The following is an 8,429-nucleotide window of genomic DNA, read 5'->3' as shown; positions in this document are numbered from 1 at the left end:
CTGGTGACTCTAAATTGACCGTAGGTGTGAATGGTTGTCTGTGTCTATGTGTCAGCCCTGTGATGACCTGGCGACTTGTCCAGGGTGTACCCCGCCTTTTGCCCGTAGTCAGCTGGGATAGGCTCCAGCTTGCCTGCGACCCTGTAGAAGGATAATGAGAATGATGAGAACTTTAAGCATTTTTAGCATTAAATATTGTTTTTTTTTTTAATTCAATATCTATATTGTTTGACATTGGAGGTGGGGGGGGTGTCTCAAAATTCACTGACTGCCTTATTGAGACACTCATAAATAGGTGCTACTGGTGGCATTTTCTATTCTGTAATTAAGCTCAAATTTAGTTAAAATGATATTTGGATATATAATTTAGTGATTGCCTATTATAGCATGATTATGATTACATTCGTATTGCATTTGTAGTATAGAGGTTTTCGACCCACGTGACCGTTGCCATGTCAACAAGTAGCCGGCACCATTTTGACGGTCACAAATATGGCGACTACCGGTAGCGATACACTGTTGATCATGACGAAGTCTCATTGTCGAGTATTTTATCCGGCCTAGATGACGTGAGTAAGAAGCGATATCACCAGAAAATCAATTATGCTGGTGTACGTGATCCGTACACGTTACCAGGCTATCTTTTTCTGGCTTTGCAGCGCGGGTGATCTTCCTGACCTGCAGTCAGGCGTGTGGGAAATATCAGGGAAAAAACATAAAAGAAAAAGGAGCGAGATGCAGAAAACACCTTCACTATCCAGCGACGTAGGGCATTTACAGGGCGAGCAGAGGGAGAGGTATTTGCAAAAATTGAGGTTAGCAGGCTTAGAGAACGACATTTACCTGCTTCCACCAGGATTGTTCACTGACGTACGGAAGTACACGAAGCCCTCGTCTTTACCTGACTTCGGCCCACATGATCTGTATACCTATGTCGTTAAAAACCAGGCTGGGTAACATGCCTACATCAGCGGGTCGTCCCTGGAGCCGGTGGTCGCCATCTTATTACAGCTAAGGTTTGTTCACATTTTCATTTACTTTCGGTCCTCAGGATAAACAAAATGTTATTAAATGTCATTGAAATAACTTCTTAGTCTGTTGAGACATGGCCCGTTATAAATTTGCTGTTACCAGGCAATGATCAAGAACTGTATTATTAGGGTCGGTGTCTGTGTTGTAGTAGTGCACTAGCAGCTAGCTGTTAGCACTAGCTAATGTCAACAACAGTAGCTGGTATGTTACTGTAGCAATGTTTACGTTCAGTCATTTGGATGACTGTTAAAACCTTTCAGTCTCAAGTTTTTCCTTTACTGGATTTACTAGTTTACTGAGCTAGCGCGCTCGCTCCCAGCCTGCCCGAGTGCGCTAGCTCAGTAAACTAGTAAATACAGTAAAGGAAAAACTTGAGACTGAAAGGTTTTAACAGTCATCCAAATGACTGAACGTAAACATTGCTACAGTAACATACTAGCTACTGTTGTTGACATTAGCTAGCTTGACCTTCAAAATGGCGGACACCGGGGCGTCACGTCACCTGTGACGTCACGTCGAAATCCTCTATACCCCTCCATTTTCCATATTATGTCTTTTTGTTGCCTGTTTCTGTGTTCGTAACGCGTTATGATTTTCACTGCAGATGTGCTTGTGACTTCTTTTATGTTCATGCTGCAGTTACCAATATTCGTCTGTAGGTGGCAGTAAAGGACCATGGCTTTGTTGTATCTAGCCTAGCCTAGTAGTAGTAGAAAGAGGTCGCTGTAAAACGATGAACGCAGCAGACTCAGCGGCTGTCACGCTGTTGATTCTGAAATGCAAGTCGCACATCTGCATGGCCATGCAGTAGCCTACATCTGACTACTTACATTCTGTAAAACCATTAGGTCTATAAATTTAACATTCATTCATCAAGGATATTATCTAACACCAAGTTACATTGCTCCAGCATTCCTTTTCTCTGCAGCTATGCAGTAGCCTAGCTCTGATGCGTCCTGTCACGTTGCTAAACCTGCCTAAAGAGCCGCAGCAATACTTTTATGAAGGGTTTCCATACATCAAAAGGATTTTGTTGAGTTTTTAAAGCTCGACGGAAACCCTGCACTTACATTCTTGACTTTGAAGAAGAATGAACGAATGTCTCGTTTCTTGGGAGGGGGGCCGTCGTCCATGATACTCAAGTCAGCATGCGAGTCATAGGGCAAGCATGCATGGACATCGAAGTCCAGCTCAATTTGTAGGCTGACTGAGAGTGGGGGTTGCGTGGGGTAGGTCAGGTGTGTACGTGTGAGATACGGGGGGATGATGGGTAGTCATGGCTGCTGTGGGAAGTGTGCTGCTTTTACAACAGATGGAGTGACAGCTGGGATAGCCAACCATGTAAGTTAGCGAGAAACAGGTAGCTAATCAGAGAATGATATCTACGTTAGAGGGGGGATTATTAGCAGTGTCATACATTTAACCCTTTGTGTGCCATATAATCATTGCTCAGGTTAGGACATCGGTTTTATTGATTGTGATTACACAGTAGCGGCTGAATATTGGTAGGGACACGTCCCTACCCAAAATTACGCCCTAGATTGCAATACATCTTACACTGGTGTAAATTTTGTGGAGCGTTCACATGTCACAAACCTGCTTACTAGAGAGAAGCATGTTAGCACTGGTGCAGCCCCACTTGCGTTCACACGGCAGTTTTTGCGACCGTGCTATACGATAGTAATAATGCGGAAATGAAATATGCGCATGCGTGAAAATGTACTTCCTTTTCCCGGTTGTCATGGCATCACCAAGCACCGGGAAAACAACGTGGATGAAGACACCTGTGTTGCCAGATACTGCTGACGTTTTCCAGCTCAAAATATGTTCAAATCCGCCAAAATGCACTTAAAACCGCCCAATCTGGCAACACTGGAAGACACGCAGTTCTGTTGTTGTTGCTATTCGCCATTTTGGAAGCGCAAAATACCAGGATGCAAATTATGCAATGCCCGTATGTAATCAACTCTCCTCACGCGTAGCGAGTCTACCCCTGTAGCGTTCAGACGTCCCATTTTATATCGGTGCTGCCCCGCAAACTAGCATTTACTCCGGAGTAAATTTCTTAAACCACCTCCTGAGCAGGGTTAGATTTGCACCGGTTTAAGCAGCTTTCAGGGGTTACACCGGTATAACTTTGTACCGTGTGAACGCTCTACCGGGGCAGCCCCGGCGCTATACCAGAGTAAAAGTTGCCATGTGAACACCCCTAATGCTAGTTTGCGGGGCAGCACCGATATAAAATGGGACGTCTGAACGCTACAGGGGTAGACTCGCTACGCATGAGGAGAGTTGATTACATACGGGCATTGCATACGTGTCTTCATCCACATTGTTTTCCCGGCGCTTGGTGATGCCATGACAACCATCCAGATGGCCATGAACAACACGAAGTCGTCGATTTGTTGCCGAATGAATGTAGAATGCGTTGTTTTCGTGCTCTCTTGTACTTGGGCAACCTTTCCTTTCTCTCTTTTACCCTTTTACGGTGTCTGATAGACCACAACGTAGAAAGTTTGTCTGGAGAAGTATAAACCATGGTTTTTCGATATATCAATCACAAACAAGGCGGGAAAAGGAAGTGCATTTTCACGCATGCGCATATTTCATTTCCGCATTATTACTATCGTATAGCACGGTTGCAAAAACTGCCGTGTGAACGCAAGTGGGGCTGCACCGGTGCTAACACGCTTCTCTCTAGTAAGCAGGTTTGTGACGTGTGAACGCTCCACAAAATTTACACCAGTGTAAGATATATCGCAACAAAATACATCGGTGCAGCATCGATGCAAATATGTGCCGTGTGAACACCCCTATTATCTCTAGCCGCTTTATCCTGTTCTACAGGGTCGCAGGCAAGCTGGAGCCTATCCCAGCTGACTACGGGCGAAAGGCGGGGTACACCCTGGACAAGTCGCCAGGTCATCACAGGGCTGACACATACAACCATTCACATTCACACCTACGGTCAATTTAGAGTCACCAGTTAACCTAACCTGCATGTCTTTGGACTGTGGGGGAAACCGGAGCACCCGGAGGAAACCCACACGGACACGGGGAGAACATGCAAACTCCGCACAGAAAGGCCCTCGTTGGCCACGGGGCTCGAACCCGGACCTTCTTGCTGTGAGGCGACAGCGCTAACCACTACACCACTGTGCCGCCCCCTCCCTTTGTATCATGCCTAAAGTGCCCTCGAGCAAGGCACCTAACCCCGAACTGCTCCGGGTGTGTGTGTGTGTTCACTGTGTTAAATGCAGAGAAGGATTTTCACTGCTTGAGTGTACATGTGACAAATAAAGGCTTCTTCTTCTTCTAATGACTTACTATCTTTCGGAAGCCATGGCCTAATGGTTAGAGAAACAGCTTTAGGACCAAAAGGTTGCTGGTTTGATTCCCTGGACCAGCAGGACTGGCTTAAGTGCCCTTGAGCAAAGCACGTAACCCCCAACTGCTCTGGCAAGAGTGGTGGTGTACCTTGTGTCTGATTAGCCAATGAAAAGCTGATGATGTGATTATCAGTTCAGACACTGAACCTGACCAACTGAACTCTCTCATAATTGAGAAAATACGCTCTTAATTGTGAGATACATTCTCATTATTATGACGTACTATCTGCCTTTTTTTTTTTTTAATTCAAGTGGCAGAAACAGTTTTGTACCCTTGTTAAGAATCAAACAGGACCAGGAATTAAACAAAACTGGGTGTGCAGTTTTAGGAAAATAATCAACTATGGGATGGTGTGATTACTGTTTCCAGATGTGAAAGTGTGTTGGTACCACTCCAGAAATTCATAAAGCACACTTAGAAACATGGAATTGATATTACCAGGGGCATAGCTGGTGTGTGTGTGTGTCCTGGGGTGCCCGTGACACCCACCCCTTTGTCGGACCATACATTTTTTCAATAGTCGCATAAGAATATTAGAAAAGCACCCATGGTAATTTTTCTAACATTAAAAAAAAAAAACTAGACTGTCTCATTAGGGTTTCTATAACCTTGTATGGACTTCCTGTGGTTTGGGCGCGAAAACCCAGTTTGTCAGAGTGTGTGCGGGAGAGGCGGATGTAAGTGCAGATATGTTAAATAATACACAGTGCGATATGAGCATCAAGTGCATGAAATGCACACAACAGGCAAATAGTCCGAAACAGGCAGGTGGTCAATCGAGGCGCGGACAGAATATCAGAGGCAAAACTATACAAGATCAAGGGACGAGAAACAGGAGTCGAAAAACCAGGAAGTCAACAAAAACAGGGAACAAGGCTCAGTAAGGCACACTAGACGCGGCGTAATACTTTGTATCATCCTTGCATGGGCGCAGTCCTTAAAGGAACAGTCCACCGTACTTCCATAATGAAATATGCTCTTATCTGAATTGAGACGAGCTGCTCCGTACCTCTCCGAGCTTTGCGCGACCTCCCAGTCAGTCAGACGCAGTCAGACGCGCTGTCACTCCTGTTAGCAATGTAGCTAGGCTCAGCATGGCCAATGGTATTTTTTGGGGCTGTAGTTAGATGCGACCAAACTCTTCCGCGTTTTTCCTGTTTACATAGGTTTATATGACCAGTGACATGAAACAAGTTCAGTTACACAAATTGAAACGTGGCGATTTTCTATGCTATGGAAAGTCCGCACTATAATGACAGGCGTACTAACACCTTCTGCACGCTTCGGCAGCGCATTGACATCTGAGCTCCGTATCAATGCGCTGCCGAAGCGCGCAGAAGGTGTTAATACGCCTGTCATTACAGTGCGGACTTTCCATAGCATAGAAAATCGCTACGTTTCAATTTGTGTAACTGAACTTGTTTCATGTCACTGGTCATATAAACCTATGTAAACAGGAAAAACGCAGAAGAGTTTGGTCGCATCTAACTACAGCCCCAAAAAATACCATTGGCCATGCTGAGCCTAGCTACATTGCTAACAGGAGTGACAGCGCGTCTGACTGACTGGGAGGTCGCGCAAAGCTCGGAGAGGTACGGAGCAGCTCGTCTCAATTCAGATAAGAGCATATTTCATTATGGAAGTACGGTGGACTGTTCCTTTAAATAGCCCAAACACAATTCATTGATTAAAGACAGGTGTTCTTTGTTAATGGCACGTGTGCCAGAGCTCGTTAGGCGCACATACAGCCTGAGGCGCGCCTTCAGGTGCACGGGCCAAGGCGTGCAGGACTGAAACAGTTCTGCTCAAGCGCAACACGATCGCACTAGAAAGCATGGTCAAGCTGCCAAGGTAGCTGCAGTCTTTTTAGTTGTGAATTACAAGTATTTCCTCGTGTTAATAATTCACCATGTCAAAACAAGCGGAACTTTCCTCCTTCTTTCGACGTGAAGAGAGGTAAACAATTGATTATATATTTTTTCCATCAAAGTTGCATTTTGTGGCTTCAAAGCTAAGTTTTAGTGCTGTTTCTAGAACACAACATCAAGAAAACGTGGAAGAAACCGCAATAATGGAAGAGCTGGTTTCTAAGCTGCCTAAAACCAGCAATGGTAATTATTTTTTGTTATATAATGCACTCAGGCTGTCAGTCAGTGTGTGACCCCTCCCCTTTGAAAAATCCTAGCTATGCCCCTGATTCCTGATAGTATGCAGTTTTCTATCTCATTAGAAACTGATTGGACGGCACAGTGGTGTAGTGGTTAGCACGGTCACCGCACAGCAAGAAGGTTCTGGGTTTGAGCCCAACAGCCGCCGGAGGCCTTTCAGTGCAGTTTGCATATTCTCCCCGTGTCTGTGTGGGTTTCCTCCGGGTGCTCCGGTTTCCCCCACAGTCCAAAGACATGCGGTTAGGTTAATATGGGACGGCCTTGGGCTGAGGTGCCCTTGAGCAAGGCACCGAACTCCCAACTGCTCCCCGGGCGCTGTTAGCATGGCTGCCCACTGCTCTGGGTATGTGTGTGTTCACTGCTTCAGATGGGTTAAATGCAGAGAGGAATTTCACAAGTGTGTGATGAATAAAGTTGTGCTTTCTTTCTTTGTCAGCATCTAGATCACTGATTGGTGAAGTCAAGAAGCTACAATAATAAAATAGAGTTTTCATGAGAGTATATGTCAGTAAAGAAAGTCATATATTACGTAACCGATCACTTTTCAGACAAAAACATAATGAAGGCTGCTGGGTTTGAGTGCAAGTAATAGAAACGCAACAGTGAAAGTCTCCAGAAGAACTGCGGCTGGTTCTCCAAGATGCCCAGCAAAACATACCAGCTAATTTCCTGATAAAAGTGCCATACATCATTCTTCTTCTGGCTGCTCCTGATTAAGGGTCGCCACAGCGGATCTTTCGTCTCCATTGCTCCCGGTCTTCTGCATCCTTCTCTACCACACCTGCCACTTTCATCTCTTTTGTGGCCTTCCTCATTTTCGTGTGCCTGGCAGCTCCATCCTCAACATTCTCCTTCCAACATGCTCTGCATCTCTTCTCAGGATGTCCCCATACCATCTCAGTCTCATCTCTCTTAGCTTAATCCCCAAGCTCTCCACATGTGCTCGTTCCTTATCCTGTCCGACCTCCCATTGCAAACCTTAGCATCAACTCTGCCACCTCCAACTTTGCCTCCTGTCTCTTCGTCTCCAATCCATACATCACAGCTGGTCTCACTACTGTCTTATACATCTTACCTTTCACTTTTGCTGGGACTTTCTGATCACAAATGACTCCTGAAATCCTTCTCCAACTGCTCCACCCTGCCTGCACTCTCTTTCTCACCTCACTATCGCAGCCCCCATTTTCCTGCACAGTTGACCCCAGGTACTTGAATTCACCAACTTTCTTTACGTCTACTGCTTGCATCTTCACTACACTCTCATCCCCATTCTCATCCTGTTTTGCTCCTGCTCACCTTCATTCCTTTTCGTTCCAATGCATCCCTCCATCTCAAGCTCCTTTCTACTTTCAGCACATATCACAATATCATCCGCAAACATCATGTTCCATGGTGACTCTCGCCTCACTTCGTCCGTCAAGCTATCCATCACTATGGCAAACAAGAAAGGACTCAAAGCAGATCCTTGATGGAGTCCCACCTTCACCTTGAACCATTCAGTCGTTCCAACTGCACACCTCACTGCTGTTTTACTGTTCTCATACATGTCTTGCACCACTCTAATACAGGGAGTGCAGAATTATGAGGCAAATGAGTATGTTGACCACATTACCCTCTCTATGCATGTTGGCCTACTCCAAGCTGCATAGGCTTGAAAGCCTCCTACCAATTAAGCATACCAGGTGATGTGCATCTCTGTAATGAAAAGGGGTGTGGTCTAATGACATCAACACCCTATATCAGGTGTGCAAAATTATTAGGCAACTTCCTTTCCTTTGGCAAAATGGGTCAGAAGAGGGATTTGACGGACTCAGAAAAGTCAAAAATAGTGACATATAT

This window comes from Neoarius graeffei, chromosome 6, assembly GCF_027579695.1.
Source record: "Neoarius graeffei isolate fNeoGra1 chromosome 6, fNeoGra1.pri, whole genome shotgun sequence".
NCBI classification, from domain to species: Eukaryota; Metazoa; Chordata; class Actinopteri; order Siluriformes; family Ariidae; genus Neoarius; species Neoarius graeffei.
The sequence above is the reverse complement of the archived record's forward strand: the minus strand, read 5'-3'. Positions refer to the sequence as shown.